Source organism: Rana temporaria, chromosome 10, assembly GCF_905171775.1.
Source record: "Rana temporaria chromosome 10, aRanTem1.1, whole genome shotgun sequence".
Taxonomy (NCBI): Eukaryota; Metazoa; Chordata; class Amphibia; order Anura; family Ranidae; genus Rana; species Rana temporaria.
Genome location: NC_053498.1, coordinates 18,102,103 through 18,118,984, shown reverse-complemented (window position 1 = coordinate 18,118,984; position 16,882 = coordinate 18,102,103). Strand labels below are relative to the sequence as shown.

Here is a 16,882-nt window from a genome sequence, read left to right as displayed (position 1 = left end):
AGATAGATCTGCCTCGCATTAGCAAACAATTAAAACTTGACTGAAATTTTAACCCTGCCACATGATTTAAAAAATATTACATAGTTAGGTTAAGAAATAACACAAGTCTATCTAGTTCAGCCCAAAAAAAAAATAATACATCCCATATACACAATCCTTCATCCACAGAGGAAGGCAAAAAAAACCAGAAAAGCATGATCCAATTTGTTACAGCAGGGGAAAAAATTCCTTCCTGATCCCCCGAGAGGCAATCAGATTTTCCCTGGATCAACTTTACCTATAAATGTCAGTACCCAGTTATATTATGTACATTTAGGAAAGTATCCAGGCCTTCTTTAAAACAATCTACTGAGCTGGCCAGAACCACCTCTGGTGGAAGTCTATTCCACATTTTCATAGCTCTTACTCTGAAGAAAACTTTCCGTATTTAGAGATAACATTTTTTTTCCTCTAGACATAAAGAGTGCCGCCTTGTTCTCCGTGATGACCTTAAAGTGAATTACTCAACACCAAGTTCACTATATGGACCACTTATGTATTTGTACATGTTGATCATCTCCTGTTCTCAAGAGAGAATACATTTAGTTCCTCTAATCGTTCCTCATAGCTGAGCTCCTCCATGCCTCTTATCAGTTTGGTTGCCCTTCTCTGCACTTTCTCCAGTTCCCCGATATCCTTTTTGAGAACTGGTGAACTGCATATTCCAGGTGAGGTCTTACTAATGATTTGTACAGGGGAAACTGATATCTCTCTCTCTGGAGTCCATACCTCTGCTGATACAAGAAAGGACTTTGCTCGCTTTGGAAAGCGCAGCTTGCCATTATTGAGCTTATGATCCACCAAAACCCCCAGATCCTTCTCCACTATGGATTCCCCCTAGTATGTATGATGCATGCATATTATTAGCCCCCAAGTGCATAACTTTACATTTATCAACATTAAACCTCATTTGCCACTTAGTTTCCCAATTAGACAGTGAATTGAGGTTGGCTTGTAAATTGGAGACATCCTGTAAGGACGTTATTCCACTGCATAGTTTGGAGTCCTCTGCAAAGACAGAAATTGTACTTTTAATCCCAGACCCAATATCATTTATAAAGATATTAAAGAGTAAGGGTCCCAAACACTGAACCTTAGCGTACACCACTGATAACCTTAGGCCATCCAGATTAAGAATCATTAACCACTACTCTCTGAATTAGTTTTTTTAGCCAGTTTTCAATCCATTTACAAATTGATCTTTCAAAGCATGTAGACTTTACCTTACACATTAGTCATGTGTGGGGAACTGTGTCAAACGCTTTTGCAAAATCTAAGTATACCACGTCCACAGCCAACCCTCTGTCCAAGGTTTTACTTACCTCTTCATGAAAAGAAATCAGGTTTGTTTGACAACTTCTGTTGCTTAAAATATTTTTTTCCAGCAAGAACTCATCTGTGTGGTCTTTTAATAAACTCTCCAGTATCTTTCTGAATATAGAAGTTAAACTAACAGGTATATAGCTACTTGGTAAAGACTTTGATCCCCTTTTAAATATGGGCACCACATTGGCCCTACGCCAATCCAGTGGTACCATGCCAGTCATTAACGAGTCCCTATAAATTAGAAACAATTCTTTTGTATTGCTGTGCTCATTTCCCCTAACTTACTGTCCAAGGTAGTGAAAACAGGTGAGGATAAATCTCTCCAATGGAGACCCATATGGCCATAAAAACCTGACCGGGGGTCTAACCCTTACCCACTTGTAAGGGGGCTTCTCATTGGCCAACTGATTGTGCCAAATCGCCTAAACTCCCACCCCGCATCTTGTTGGATAAGGACAAAAACCCACTGCAGTAGCTAAAAGCCACCGCCATATTGTGTCCACACCTTGTCATAAGCCTTCCCATGACATCCCCAGTCATTAGCCTTTACACTCTCTTAAACAAAGGAATGTCCACACAAGAAAAATATTTTCATTACTTTGCTAATGTTCTTCAAAGATGGCAGTGACATATCACATCACAAAGACTTACTAAAAGGTGTCTTTGGCATAAATTGCCATACACAAAAGAGGATAGGCTGTAGAAGTAGTTTGTGAAAGCCAACCTTGCATATCACTTATAAGCTATGTTTCATTAGCATCTCCTCTCTCCACTTTTTGGGAGCACCACTGTGTTGGAACCCATCTCCCTGTATACTAAATCTGTAGAATTCTGCTTTATTCAAACCGAGATTCAGGTGAAGGTTAAGCATCCTGCTCTGTCAACTGAGATTAACAAGGTGCCATCTGTAGTAAACCAGTTTCTCTTTCTATGTTCCTTTCTATAGATTTACTCAGCTGAATACACTCCCAGATGTAAATTTCTGTTCCAAGGCACTAGTACTTGTGTTAGAGAACACTTAGCCTGGTCTAAAAGACCTTCCGCATCCTGCTCCCAGTCCTTATAGGCCAGTGGTGGGCAAACTACGGCCCGCGGGCCGTATACGGCCCGGCGGACCTTTTAATCCGGCCCACGGACAGTTTGTTAAAACAAGGCACTTTTCCCCTGTACGTAAATGTAAGGGAAAGGTGCCAGTAAAAATGGCGGCGATCGGCTCAGGGTCAGAACTGCGCATGTGCAATTCCCGGAAATACCCGAGAAGATCCGATGCTGAGCCGCTGAGTCTACCTCCTGCCCAGCCCACCTGCCCGTGCAGCCAATGCAGTGAGCGCATTTTCCCGCCAGCCTATGAACAGGCAGACAGGACGGAGGCGCCAGAGTAGGGTTGCCACCTCATCCCTATAAAAAGGAACACATCTGAATTACACAGGTTCTGAGGCTAATTTAATGCAGATAAGGCACCAAGTGAGTTTAATTACCACCTTAATCAGCCACAGAACCTGTGTAATTCAGATGTGTTCCTTTTTAAAGGGATGAGGTGGCAACCCTAAGCCAGAGAGATCTGAGAGTCACGGTCTGTGACCTGAGCGGCTGCGGAGGGAGCCTGACCAGTCGGGACTGGTGGACTGGATAACAGAGCCCCACCGGAGCAATGGACGAACCCCTGCCAGTGCCTGCCCGACTGAGTGAGTAAAGTTTGTGGAGCCTGCTGCCCGCCGTTGACTGTGTGTGAGGGTAAGCAGGGAGACAGCCAGGCTGGAATGATTAATTGATGGTGGAGGGAGGAGGGGGCTCAGGTGGACCTACCACAGGTCCACCTGAGCCCCCTCCACCATCAATAAATCTTTCCAGCCTGGCTGCCTCCCTGCTCACCCTCACATGGACAGGATACAGGAGATATCAGAGACAACAGAGAGATTGCATACAATGATTTTGTACAATCTCACCACTGCCATTTTTGTCTGTTAACTGCTGCCTGTGCCTGTCTGACAGCACTCTGCATGGTTGCTATTAAAAATGCTCTATTTTAGCTATTTTTTTAACAGCATGCATGATGTTTTCAGTTACCTGAACTTGATGTGCTAATTAAAAGAAAACCCCTTATTCTGATGAGCAATTAGCTTGTGGATTATCAGTGATTTTAGGTATAATGGTGCTGTTAACCATTACAGGGTTTCTGCTGTCAGACAGGCACAGGCAGCAGTTTCCAGACAAAAATGGCAGTGGTGAGATTGTTCAAAATCATTGTATGCAATCTCTGTCTGCTGTCTCTGATATCTCCTGTATCCTGTCCATGTGAGGGTTTTGTAAAATAACTATTTTTATGCTTTTCTACCTTAAAGCGGTAGTTCACCCAAAAATCACCTTTTTGCAGTTAGATCCAGCATACTGCTGACATCTGCAGTATGCTGGTCTTTTTTATTTTATTTTGGTACTTATCGTTATAGCCATATCTCTTCTATGCCTCAGAGCGGGGATTACTTCCTGGTATAGGTGTTCCCTTCAAGACAAGCAAGTTGAGTTTAGCCTTTTGGCCCGGCCCTCCAAAATATTTTTAGTTTCTCATGTGGCCCCATCGAAAAAATAATTGCCCACCCCTGTTATAGGCTATGGCCCGGATTCAAAGAGCAATTGCGCCTGCGTAACCATAGTTACGCAGCGCAATTGCTTACTTGCGCCGGCGTAACGAATGCTCCTGATTCAGGAACCTCGTTACGCCGACTGCAGCCTAAGATATGTGTGGCATAAGGCTCTTATGCCCGCATATCTTAGGCTGCATTCTTGCGATGGCCGCTAGGTGGCGTTCCCGTTGTGCTCAGCGTATAGTATGCAAATTGCATACTAACGCCGATTCACAACGTTACGCGAGCCCTGCGTACGCAGTTTACGTCGTTTGCGTACGGCGGTTTTCGCGTAAGCCAATGCCAATGTTACGTATACACGTCGTTCCCGCGTCGCGAAATTTAAATTTTACGTAGTTTGCGTAAGTGATTTGTGAATGGCGCTGGACGCCATTCACGTTCACTTTGAAGCAAATGACGTCCTTGCGACGTCATTTGCCGCAATGCACGTCGGGAAAGTTTCCCGACGGAGCATGCGCTCTACGATCAGCGCGGGAACGCGCCTAATTTAAATGATTCCCGCCCCCTACGGGATCATTTAAATTGCGCACGCTTACGCCGGGCATTTTGCCAGAGCGCACACGCAATTTACGGAGCTACTGCTCCGTGAATCGCGGGTAGCGCAGAAAATTTGCGGGGGCGCAGGCAAAAACGTTGCCCTGCGCCTCCGTAAAAACAGCGCAAAAGTACCTGAATCTACCCCTATGTTTCCAGTCAGGAGGACTGCAGCTGTTTTTTTTTCTGTTAGACAATTTAGTGTGGGCCTTCTGCCCTATGCACTACCTTTGCAGTAATTGACTACATCTGCATGACTGTGGGATGTTTGGCTCCCATGCCCCATCTCTCAAGGTTCCTCCCACCCTGGAATTTATATAGGCAGATGCTTCACCCATTACATCACTGCAGGGAGCTTTGTTTAAAAGGGGACATAACACCCAATGACATAATTCCGGCTATTACCACGCTATTTTGGAACAGAGCCACCCAGTTGCAGACTAGCCAACGGCACCTGCCCACACATTCTATATTAAACAAAAAAAGAACATTTGGCTTGACTCTGATTTAAAAATAAACATGTAAACATTCCATAGATAAAGAGATACAGGGCCAGATTCTCAAAAGAGATACGATGGGGTATCTCCAGATACGCTGTCGTATCTCTGAGTCTGGCCGGTCGTATCTATGCGCCTGATTCTTAGAATCAGTTACGCATAGATTTCTATTAGATCCGTCCAGCGTAAGTCTGTTACGCCGTCGGATCTTAACTGCATATTTACGCTGGCCGCTAGGGGCGTGTACGCATATTTACGCCTAGAAATATGTAAATCAGCTAGATACGCGAATTCACAAACGTACGCCCGGCCGACGCAGTACAGTTACGCCGTTTACGGCGTAAAGTTACCCCTGCTATATGGTGGCGTACATGCGGCATACCAATGTTAAGTATGGATTTCGTTTCCGCGTCGAAGTTTTAATATTTTACGTCGTTTGCGTAAGTCGTCCGTGAATGGGGCTGGAACGTCATTTACGTTCACGTCGAAACCAATACGTCCTTGCGGCGTACTTTGGAGCAATGCACACTGGGATAATCCACGGACGGTGCATGCGCCGTTCGTGAAAAACGTCAATCACGTCGGGTCACAAGTTATTAACATAAAACACGCCTCCCTGTTCCAAATTTGAAATAGGCGGGCTTACGCCGGCCTTTTTACGCTACGCCGCCGCAACTTATAGAGCAAGTGCTTTGAGAATACAGCACTTGCCCGTCTAAGTTGCGAAGGCGTAATGTAAATCGGATACGTTACGCCCGCGCAAAGATACGCCGAACTATGAGAATCTGGCCCTAAGTTTTTACAAAAAAGTCTAGTTTAGTCCTACTTCTAACTTTTGAGACAACTGGTCAGCATTTTAGTGGTCTGAGTAGTACAGATAACCAAATTGAGTTTCATACGTCTCAAATTTTGGCAAAAATCAGGAGATTTTGTTAAGATTCCCTGTTTTGGTGAAAAACATTGAAGTTAATGAGGCAGGAAAAATAAAGGTGGTGTATGGTGTTTAGGAGGTTGCAATGAGCTTCAAACAGCTCTGTAAGGCTGCGGACGTTCCATTTAACTATCCTGGATCTGTTGTTGTCACAAAACTCGTCCTTTATTAGCCTAATTATTATTATTTTTTTCACACAGAACATTAAATACAAATTCTAAAGTGACTTTGCACAAATGATGATCATATACTGTCAGGGCACGGTTCTGAATCTGTTGTGTCTGGCAATGTGTCTTCTTGCTGAGCCACGTGGAATGCTGGACTCCTCCCATGAACTTTGTATAAAGCCATGCCTTTGCATATAGCAGTGATGGCGAACCTTGGCACCCCAGATGTTTTAGAACTACATTTCCCATCATGCTCAGGCACTCTGCAGGGTGGTTGAGCATCATGGGAAATGTAGTTCCAAAACATCTGGGGTGCCAAGGTTCGCCATCACTGGCATATAGTATTGTGCTCCCTCCAGCAATATCCTGCTTTTTAGTCCTGCCATCCGTAACTTCTCTACCACTCATTATTGACCCTTTACTTGTTCCTTGACTACGCTTCTGCTTAATCCCAACCTGCAACCACTCGTTACCAACCTTTGGCTTGTTTACTGACTACACTTTTGCTTTTCCCTACCTGCTATATCTGCTTTTTCGTCTCGCTCACCTCTTGGTAGGATGATCCCAAGGACTGCGACCTGGTACCAACACACAGCAAAACTTATCTCTACCGTTCGGAGCTCTGGTGAACACCAGTTAATACTTAGACTTTGCTCAGGTGAGTCCATGTCATCCACCGGAGTGACCTGCTTGTCTACTTATCCACCTGGTCGGTAGGTACCTCGTACTGCTATAGCTACTGGTCTCCAAGCCTGACCCCTGACTGTGTTATATACACAAGAAACACACAAACATGCTAAATACATTCCTCTACTCCTCTGGAACCCTTCACTTATGCTAAGCACTGTCGCTGACAGACAAGTGAGCTTTCCCTACTTTAGCTGCTTGCAAAATGCATACCAAAAACCGGGAGCCAGGGTCTGAAATAGACTTTGCCTGATCCAAGATCGCCGCCACCCACCAGAGTTACAAGGGGTGACTCGGCTTCCTCCTCCAACCTGCATTGCAGCTGTGGATGAACGCCACCTGCAGTGGAGAAAGAAGACTACACCTGCCTTCAGGTATAATTCAATTCCAGCAACAACAACAAAAAAATCAGTACTCCTGCCCTGTCAGACATGGATGTGCTGTGTGGCAGTGCTTCATACATTTGAGGGCCAGAGATACAGAAATACAAATACAAATTCTTTCAGCTATGTATTTTATATGTGTATTTAGCTGTTTGCCTGGAGTTTAGCTTTGAAGTCAGCAGAGTTATGGCGAGCAGAGACAGCACATGTTTCTGGTTTTATTAGATCAGCCAATTTCATTATTAAATGCCCTTTCACCATTGGAAACTGAGACAAATCTGTTATTAGATTTTATTTAGAGATGTAAACTGCACCATAATCAAAAACTGTCTGAACTGTTTTCATAGACTTGATGTATTCATTTTTTTTGGCTTTTCTGCCACTGAATGAATAAGTTGTAAGAGCCAGATACTCTGAATCTCTCAATATCCTCCGTCACGTAAAACAAGCGCTTCCCTTTCTGTCCTCTGCAGACTAGACTCAGGCCTATGCTCTGTTGGGAGATGGAGGGGGGTGTAACAGATCCTTTGATGCTTTTCATCTTCGTTGCTTATTCAGGATTTATTACATTTCTTTCTTCTGGATTTTTTGATATGTTAATTCTCACAAATTGTGCAGTATTAAATGTGTGTCTTTTTATTACAGCTTTTATGAGCCGAGCAGAAGGACACAAAACATCTGAAAGCCGCCCCCACCCTTGTAATAACCTTTCCTCGCAGGCTCTTCCTCCGGCTGTAACAACACAATTAGAGGAACATTGGCCCGGCACCTTTCGCTCCCTCTGGAGAAATGCACAAGAGAGGCAGCTGGCAATTGTGAGTGCAGTTTCCTTTCATATACAGGTAGTGTCTTAGAGATTAGAGGTGCTCAACATTTTTCATGTTGTGGCTCCAAGTGTGAAGCCCTGTACACACGGCCCAGAATCTCGTCAGGAAAAAACGCAGAATCTCTTGCCGGCCGAGTGTACAGACACTCCATTCAAAAGAACCGCCGTTCTTTTGAATGGAACGAACGCGGTCGTCACATTCGATGCCGTCACCGCCATCTTGCTACACTCTACCTATGCCTAGGAAGCTACCGCGCATGCGTCAAAGTCATTTCGAGCATGCGCGGGTTTCCACGGCGACAGGTAAGTATACACACTCTCGGGTTTCTCGTCAGGAAAACACTGCCGAGAATCACGACGAGAAAAGGAGAGCAGGTTCTGTATTTTTCTCGTCGAGATTTTGGGCAGTTTTCTTGACGAGAAACCTGAAAGCCTCGTACATACGCTTGGTTTATTCAGCAAGAAAGCTCTGCCAGCAGTTTTCTTGCTGGTTCTTGTCGAGAAAACCGAGCGTGTGTACGAGGCTTCAGAGTGCCTTTAGCTGACAGTTTGCCTTTGTAAATGGTAACTCATAAAATCAGATTCTTCCTGAAACTGTATCCATTTGTTTGGATCCATGTTTTTCCAGATTAGGGCAGTAGGTTTGGGTTTGAAAGGGTTGTGTGCAAATCGAAGGTCATCCTTGGTTGCCTTCCAGCTAAGTAAATTGGAAATACAACAATGCACACGCTACAACAGTAAGGTCCACAGAAGTCTCAGGAACAAGGCATCAAATATAGTTTACTCTTCCCTAGTAGGCTCTACATCCTGGACAAAAGAGAAGACCTGGTTCTTTGCCACAGAGGCTGTGGCATCACTGGACTCCTAACTAATCTGCCATCTACTGGTCCATTGTTTCTTGGACCTTGTTACTAGCTCCATAGCTTGTGAATGCTTCAACACCTTGTTGCTGGCCTTATAAACAGTTTTGTATTCCTACTAATGGGGGGGGGGGGGGGGGGGTGAATGTTTTCAACACATTATGAAGCTCACTGCTGGCTTTTTTTTTCTTAAAGTATGCAAAAAAAGATCATACCTGGAGATCAGCTTTAATGATGCCAGACTAGAAAGGGAGGTCTGGACAACAGATTAAAAATTTGACAACAGCAAAATGTCTGCTCTGGCCAATCACCATATGTTGCCATACTCATGTACAGTGAGGAAAATAAGTATTTGAACACCCAGCTATTTTGCAAGTTCTCCCACTTGGAAATCATGGAGGGGTCTGAAATTTTCATCGTAGGTGCATGTCCACTGTGAGAGACATAATCAAAAAAAAAAAAAAAACCCAGAAATCACAATGTATGGTTTTTTAACTATTTATTTGTATGATACAGCTGCAAATAAGTATTTGAACACCTGTCTATCAGCTAGAATTCTGACCCTCAAAGACCTGTTAGTCTGCCTTTAAAATGTCCACCTCCACTCCATTTATTACCCTAAATTAGATGCACCTGTTTGAGGTCATTAGCTGCATAAAGACACCTGTCCACCCCATACAATCAGTAAGAATCCAACTACTAACATGGCCAAGACCAAAGAGCTGTCCAAAGACACTAGAGACAAAATTGTACACCTCCACAAGGCTGGAAAGGGCTACGGGGAAATTGCCAAGCAGCTTGGTGAAAAAAGGTCCACTGTTGAAGCAAACATTAGAAAATGGAAGAAGCTAAACATGACTGTCAATCTCCCTCGGACTGGGGCTCCATGCAAAATCTCACCTCGTGGGGTCTCAATGATCCTAAGAAAGGTGAGAAATCAGCCCAGGACTACACGGGAGGAGCTGGTCAATGACCTGAAAAGAGCTGGGACCACCGTTTCCAAGGTTACTGTTGGTAATACACTAAGACGTCATGGTTTGAAATCATGCATGGCACGGAAGGTTCCCCTGCTTAAACCAGCACATGTCAAGGCCCGTCTTAAGTTTGCCAATGACCATTTGGATGATCCAGAGGAGTCATGGGAGAAAGTCATGTGGTCAGATGAGACCAAAATATAACTTTTTGGTCATAATTTGACTAACCGTGTTTGGAGGAAGAAGAATGATGAGTACCATCCCAAGAACACCATCCCTACTGTGAAGCATGGGGGTGGTAGCGTCATGCTTTGGGGGTGTTTTTCTGCACATGGGACAGGGCGACTGCACTGTATTAAGGAAAGGATGACCGGGGCCATGTATTGCGAGATTTTGGGCAACAACCTCCTTCCCTCAGTTAGAGCTTTGAAGATGGGTCGAGGCTGGGTCTTCCAACATGACAATGACCCGAAGCACACAGCCAGGATAACCAAGGAGTGGCTCTGTAAGAAGCATATCAAGGTTCTGGCGTGGCCTAGCCAGTCTCCAGACCTAAACCCAATAGAGAATCTTTGGAGGGAGCTCAAACTCTGTGTTTCTCAGCGACAGCCCAGAAACCTGACTGATCTAGAGAAGATCTGTGTGGAGAAGTGGGCCAAAATCCCTCCTCCAGTGTGTGCAAACCTGGTGAAAAACTACAAGAAACGTTTGACCTCTGTAATTGCAAACAAAGGCTACTGTACCAAATATTAACATTGATTTTCTCAGGTGTTCAAATACTTATTTGCAGCTGTATCACACAAATAAATAGTTAAAAAAATCATACATTGTGATTTCTGGATTTTTTTTTGATTATGTCTCTCACAGTGGACATGCACCTACGATAACAATTTCAGACCCCTCCATGATTTCCAAGTGGGAGAACTTGCAAAATAGCAGGGTGTTCAAATACTTATTTTCCTCACTGTATATGCTGATGCTCCTGTGAATTACCATTTACCCTTGCATCTGTGTACAGTGTATTTTTCTGAATGTGACACTTGCGTTCACATGAGCCATGTACAGCTATTCATATGTATGGCAGTCAGTACCAAGCACCTGCGGCTCCCCAGATGCAGGAAAACACTGGGAATTTACGCATTAGCACATTTGAGCCTCTAAACATCCATAACAGCCATGTCAGTAGCAATAGAAACCTACATATTTCTCTCCACACGGATTTCCTTTAAAGGGGTAGCTCTGATCCCACCAGTGGAAATCTGTTGCTGCCATTGAAGGCTGTGGCTTCCAACAAGAGTTTAATATGTCTGCCATATTTTGGGCACCAGTCAAAAAACTCCAATCTCAATGTTCCCCAAGAATCTCCCCTAGACTTTGTCGGCAATTCAATCTGCACGGGTGGAGGGGTTTCTTGAAGGGCACACTGATGGGATTGAGATGGGACACACAACTCCGAATGGTGTTTAGTGTAAGTGATCTGTGTGTAGCACAATGACTGGTTACCCATAGCTTAAATTGATTGTAGTTTATGTTTTTGCTGACGTTGGTACATTCTAAGGTGTTGGGTAAATTACAAATTACAGATTGCCATATTACAGGATTGTATTGACTTGTTATTACTCATAATAATGTAAGTATCCCAAAATGTATTGTGTAATTGCGGCTGGTTGAGTATGTAGGTCATAGAACAGTGGCTGCTCATCATTTTCAAGTCATGATGCACCACATGACACGTAATATCATACTCCTAATTCACAGGCTCAGGAAAGCAATTGCTCAAACCTTAATTCCAGCTCCACGTTGATCTCACTCGCACAGCCATGGAGCCTCCATCTCTAGGTGACATCCAAACAGTCACAAAGGAATATTGGCACTCGTATATTCCTCCAAATATTCCTTATTATAGCATAAAGTGCCAGAGGAAAGCATTGCTAGTTCACTTGCAAACATCAAATCAGTTTATTTTGCTGGAAAACCCCTACAGTCACCGAGCAGCCATTAGCTCCCTGGTGGCCAACCGGCGGCCCAGGGGCTATTTGGCACTTATATGGTCATCGGGTCCTCTACAGACAGTATTCTGCATTTTGGTGCTTACTGAAATATTTTCTTTTTGCTAGATTATACCCTTTCCCCACTACTTTTTGTCCTTACTCTAGAACCTCTACTAAACAAAATACGTTTAAACACAGTTATTAAAGGAAATACCATTAGAAAACAGACAAATGTCCTGAACATAACATTACCCTCCGACACTGTTTCACAATGCCAAAATAACTTTTCCTTCACTTGAGCCAGGGACTCAATCACTTATCTTGAAATTAAAATTCCAAAATCCCTAGCAAACCCCATGAAAATTGTGCCCTAATTTTGAAAGAAACGAGAGAAGATTTAAAACGCTGGAACGCCCTCAATATCTTGTGGTTTGGCAGAGTCTCCCTTCTCAAAATGACCTTTCTTCCCTAACTTCTCTACTTACTACAAACCATCCCCATATGAATTCCACCCTACTTTTTTCTCTCTCTTCATCAAGCCTGCTCCTCTTTCATCTGGAGAAACCAACCCCCCCATAATTCAATTTGACCGCCTGACCCTTCCAAAAAACAAAGGTGGAATAGCCCTCCCTGACCTTCGCCACTATTACTGGGCAACTAACGTGGCCCGCATGGTGGACTGGAATATATACCAGGCTGTAAAAGGATTGGGTCACATTGGAACCATCACTCTACCCCAATGCTTGAGCTCCTTCCCATGGATACACCCACGACATGCTCCTTCTCAAACCAAGCTTCACCCCTTAATAGGTCCCATATTTGCAGTTTTTCATATCTCGACCAAAGCAACGACCCCTACCCCTTAGCTGAGCCCGTTAAAACCACTATGTGTGAACCCAGATTTTCCCCCAGGCACAAATGACAATTTTCTTGTTCAAATTTGGCCCCACAAAGATGTACTGGCAACTCACCTTTTCCACTAATGTCAAATTGATCACTAAACATATCCCATGGTGGACATACATTAAAATAAGACATTTCCTATCTAGGACAGAAACCGCTGGACAAAAAAAGATCAACGTTGGAAGAACTCTGTATCCAAAAAAATCACCAAAGACATCTTATCTCAGAATTACATGCTTCACTATTTAAAGACCTTGTTTGTTCGGCCTGGGAACAAGACCTAAAGACCTAAAAATAAAAATCACTGACCTTGAATGGGAGTTGATCTGCTCATACATTCACAAGGGTTCCCTTAATGTGGCCATTTAATAGTGCGGATTTAAACTCCTTTCGAGATGGTACAGAACCCCTGTCCTGCTTCACAAATTCTCAACCTCAATCTCTAATAGATGTTGGCGATGTGATGCTGAGGAGGGATCAATGCTTCATATCTGGTGGTCATGTCCTGTAATCCAAACCTTCTGGCAGACAGTACATGACACCATTCTTTCAGTCACCTCAAAAAATGTTGAATTTTCCCCTGCTATATAACGGCTTCACCACACCACCATTCCCAAGAAGCGATATCTCAAATCTCTAACAATGTTTATTATAAACACAAAAAGGCACTGCATTCCTTGCCATTGGTGCTCTCCAATCGCCCCGACAAAAGGAGTGGTACCGCAGACTTAACCATATAGAAAAAATGTAAGAACTCATCAGTATCTCTCATAAAAAACTACCCCAATTTACATCAAAATGGTACAGTTGGCAACACTTTAAATCAACATCGGCATACTTTACGGACAGGGGTTGATCTCTTTTTAACATAATCGCTTTATTGAAATAGACACCAACAAACACTTTGCCTGATGTTATTTCACCTGGTCCCTGTCATGATTCTGATGGAAAACAGGGACCACCTAATCAAGATCGCAATAAGCATTCAACTCCATTACGTTCTATATTGTTCGATGTTAGTTTGAGTGAAGAGAGGGGGGAGTCGGAAACTCCTCCCCCCCATTTTCCCTTCTCTTCTGCCTATCACCCCCTATCCTTCCTCCCACTTCTCTACTTTCTTCCTAACCTACATACTACACTTTTTTCCACTAACAACAATATCTCCCAAAAATTTGATACAGCTTTAGGTTATGTATAGAAACCAACATGCTAAATTTTGCATTTGTTTATCTCTATCTTAACAAAATAAAGCATGGAATTGTTTTGATATAAAAACTGATATTTCAGTGAAAAATAGAGTCACCCAAGCTATGATTCATAGTAAAATTGAAGCTACTATTTTAGACCGAATCCCCCAACACCACAAGACCTGGACACCATGGGTGGAATATTTTCTTCCCCCAGACTTTGATGCTCATCTGCTTGTACCATGGCCCCCTCACGGATGTCTCAGTCATGCATTGCAATCCTCTGGGGACCCGTGCGATCCCGCCAACCACTTCTCTTATTCTTTTTCTTCTTTTCTTTCCTCTCTTTACTCCTTTTCTACTCCTGATCTTTCCTCCCTTATCTATAACTATTTGTCTCATCCATATTCTCTATAACAATATTATTGTTTGCTGATTGGACCTACCTTACAGACTCCTTAAAACCTTAAAGTTTTTGTTCAATTCCGTTATTTTATTGTGACTTTTCTTTTCAATTGTCAGCATCTTCTGTAAATCTTACTTACGATTGCAATTCCGTGAACTCACTATATTTTGAATTGCTATATTGTCTTTGTTAAACTCTTCTTTATTATTACTGTATAAATCACACATGAGATGCACTGTAAGTTTTGTTCTCGAATGCCCAGTGTTATGTGTTGATGTAATCCTTGATTATTTTCAATAAAAACTTTGAACAGAAAAACTGATATTTCTTCCTTATTTTTTTGCCATATGTTATTCACATACCGTCAAAAGTTCATATGTTTTAATTTGCTACCTGTTAATTCTTGATGTATTCATGTTAAAATGTGAGATATTACTTCTGTATGTCTCATTAACTTCAATAAAAATGTATGAAAACATTTTTTTTAATGGTAAAAGTTTTTTTTTTTTTTTAATACACTATCCTATTCTTTTCCGTCCTGTCCATCCCTTCTCTCATTTTTTTTTCTCTCATCTTTTATAATGGGTCTTTCTGGGAGTAATATCAAAAGTGGCACTAATCATTTTTAAGTGGACTGTAGGCAGAACAAATGTGCAAGCATTGATTTGTAAAGAAACTATGATAGCAGTGATCTTTATCAGTCTCATGTTATCTGCAGTCTATGACTAATGCCTCAAGTAAGTCCCCAGTCTGCACCAAATCCTACAGCATATTCACAGTTAATGGCCCTCTCCTGTAGCATGTCCACAGTCCGACCATCAGTTGTAGCGCATTAGCGCTCTCAAATTATAAGACTAAAAGTCATTCTAAACAGACACTGTTTCATTTACATTATCCCTTCTCTTTCTGTATGTGGATGACGGCCCTGTAATTATTTTAATTAAAAAAACATATGAATGAATGACTTGTATAGCGCTACTCATGCGAACTGAATCGCCTCTAGGAGCTTTTTCCAGCCAGTGTCTGCTTGGCTGGTGCGGTCATTTTACCCCGTAGGATCGTGACACGCTTGGGACACACAGTCATACACACAGATATACATATATATACTGGGCCAATTTGGACAAGATCCAATTTACCTTGTCCCACATATCTTTGGAGTGTGGGAGGAAACCGGAGTACCCGGGGGAAACCCACGCAGGCACAGGGAGAACATGCAAACTCCAGGCAGATGGTGTCGTGGTCGGGATTCGAACCAGCGACCCTTTTGCTGCTAGGCGAAGGTGCTACTCACTACACCACTGTGCTGCCCCCATATATATGTAAGTACCTTTTTTCCCAATCGCTATACAGCTGTCACGTGATCCATCCCTTTCCCAACCTGTCTGCAGGGAAACATAAGCAGGAGGAGCTTCCAATCCTCTGCTGCTGGTCACATGTTAAAAAAAAAAAACTGGCTTTGGAATACATAAAAATAAACAGTGCATATCAAAGCACAATCTAAGCCATGAAGTCCAAGGAGTTGTCTGTAGACAGGATTGTATGGAGGCACAGATCGGGGGAAGGGTACAGAAATATTTCTGCAGCATTGAAGGTCCCAATGAGCACAGTGACCTCCATTATCCACAAATGTAAGAAGTTTGAAACCACCAGGACTCTTCCTAGAGTGGGCTGCCTGGCCAAACTAAGCAACCAGGGGGCCTTAGTCAGGGAGGTGACCAAGAACCCAATTGTCACTTTGACAGAGCTCCAGAGTTTCTCTGTGGAACGAGCAGAACCTTTCAGAAGAACAACGGTCTCTGCAGCACTCCACCAATCAGGCCTGTCTGGTAGAGGGGCTAGACGGAAGCCACCCCTCAGCAAAAAGCACATCCTACCTGGAGTTTGCCAAAAGGTACCTGAAGGACTCTCGGACCATGAGAAACAAAATGATCTGGTCTAATGAAACAAAGATTAAACTCTTTGGCCTGAATGACAAATGTTACGTCTGGAGGAAACAAGGCACCACTCATCACATGGCCAATACAATCCCTACAGTGAAGCATGGTGGTGGCAGCATCATGCTTTGGGGATGTTTTTTAGTGGCAGGAACTGGGAGACTAGTCAGAATTAAAGGAAAGATGAATGTCCTGACACCCATGCCCTAGACCATGGGTGCTCAACCTGTGGCTCTCCAGCTGTTGCAAAACTACAATTCCCATAATGCCTCAGCCTTTGGGAGACATGCTTGTACCTGTCAGCGGCTTGCAATGCCTCATGGGAATTGTAGTTCCGCAAAAACAGCTGGAGAGCCACAGGTTGAGCACCCATGCCCTAGACCATGGGTGCTCAACCTGTGGCTCTCCAGCTGTTTCAGCCAGCCCTCCCCTGCCTTGCACTCTTATGTGTATTGGAATAGCTCAATACAAGCACTCAGTGAAGACACGACTGCGATTCATGCTGTGCTACCTTAAAATGCACACAGATTGCACATCCTCTGGACAATGGAGCTGCAGGCGCCATTCATCTGCTGTATCTAAATTAGCACTT

At 43.4% G+C, this 16,882-nt stretch overlaps 1 protein-coding gene across 2 annotated transcripts in view; it reads right to left on the bottom strand.

Annotated features, from left to right (window-relative positions):
* The window catches only part of GRIK5 (glutamate ionotropic receptor kainate type subunit 5), a 447,945-nt gene that overhangs the window by 208,621 nt on the left and 222,442 nt on the right, over positions 1-16,882 (bottom strand). The window lies entirely within an intron of this gene.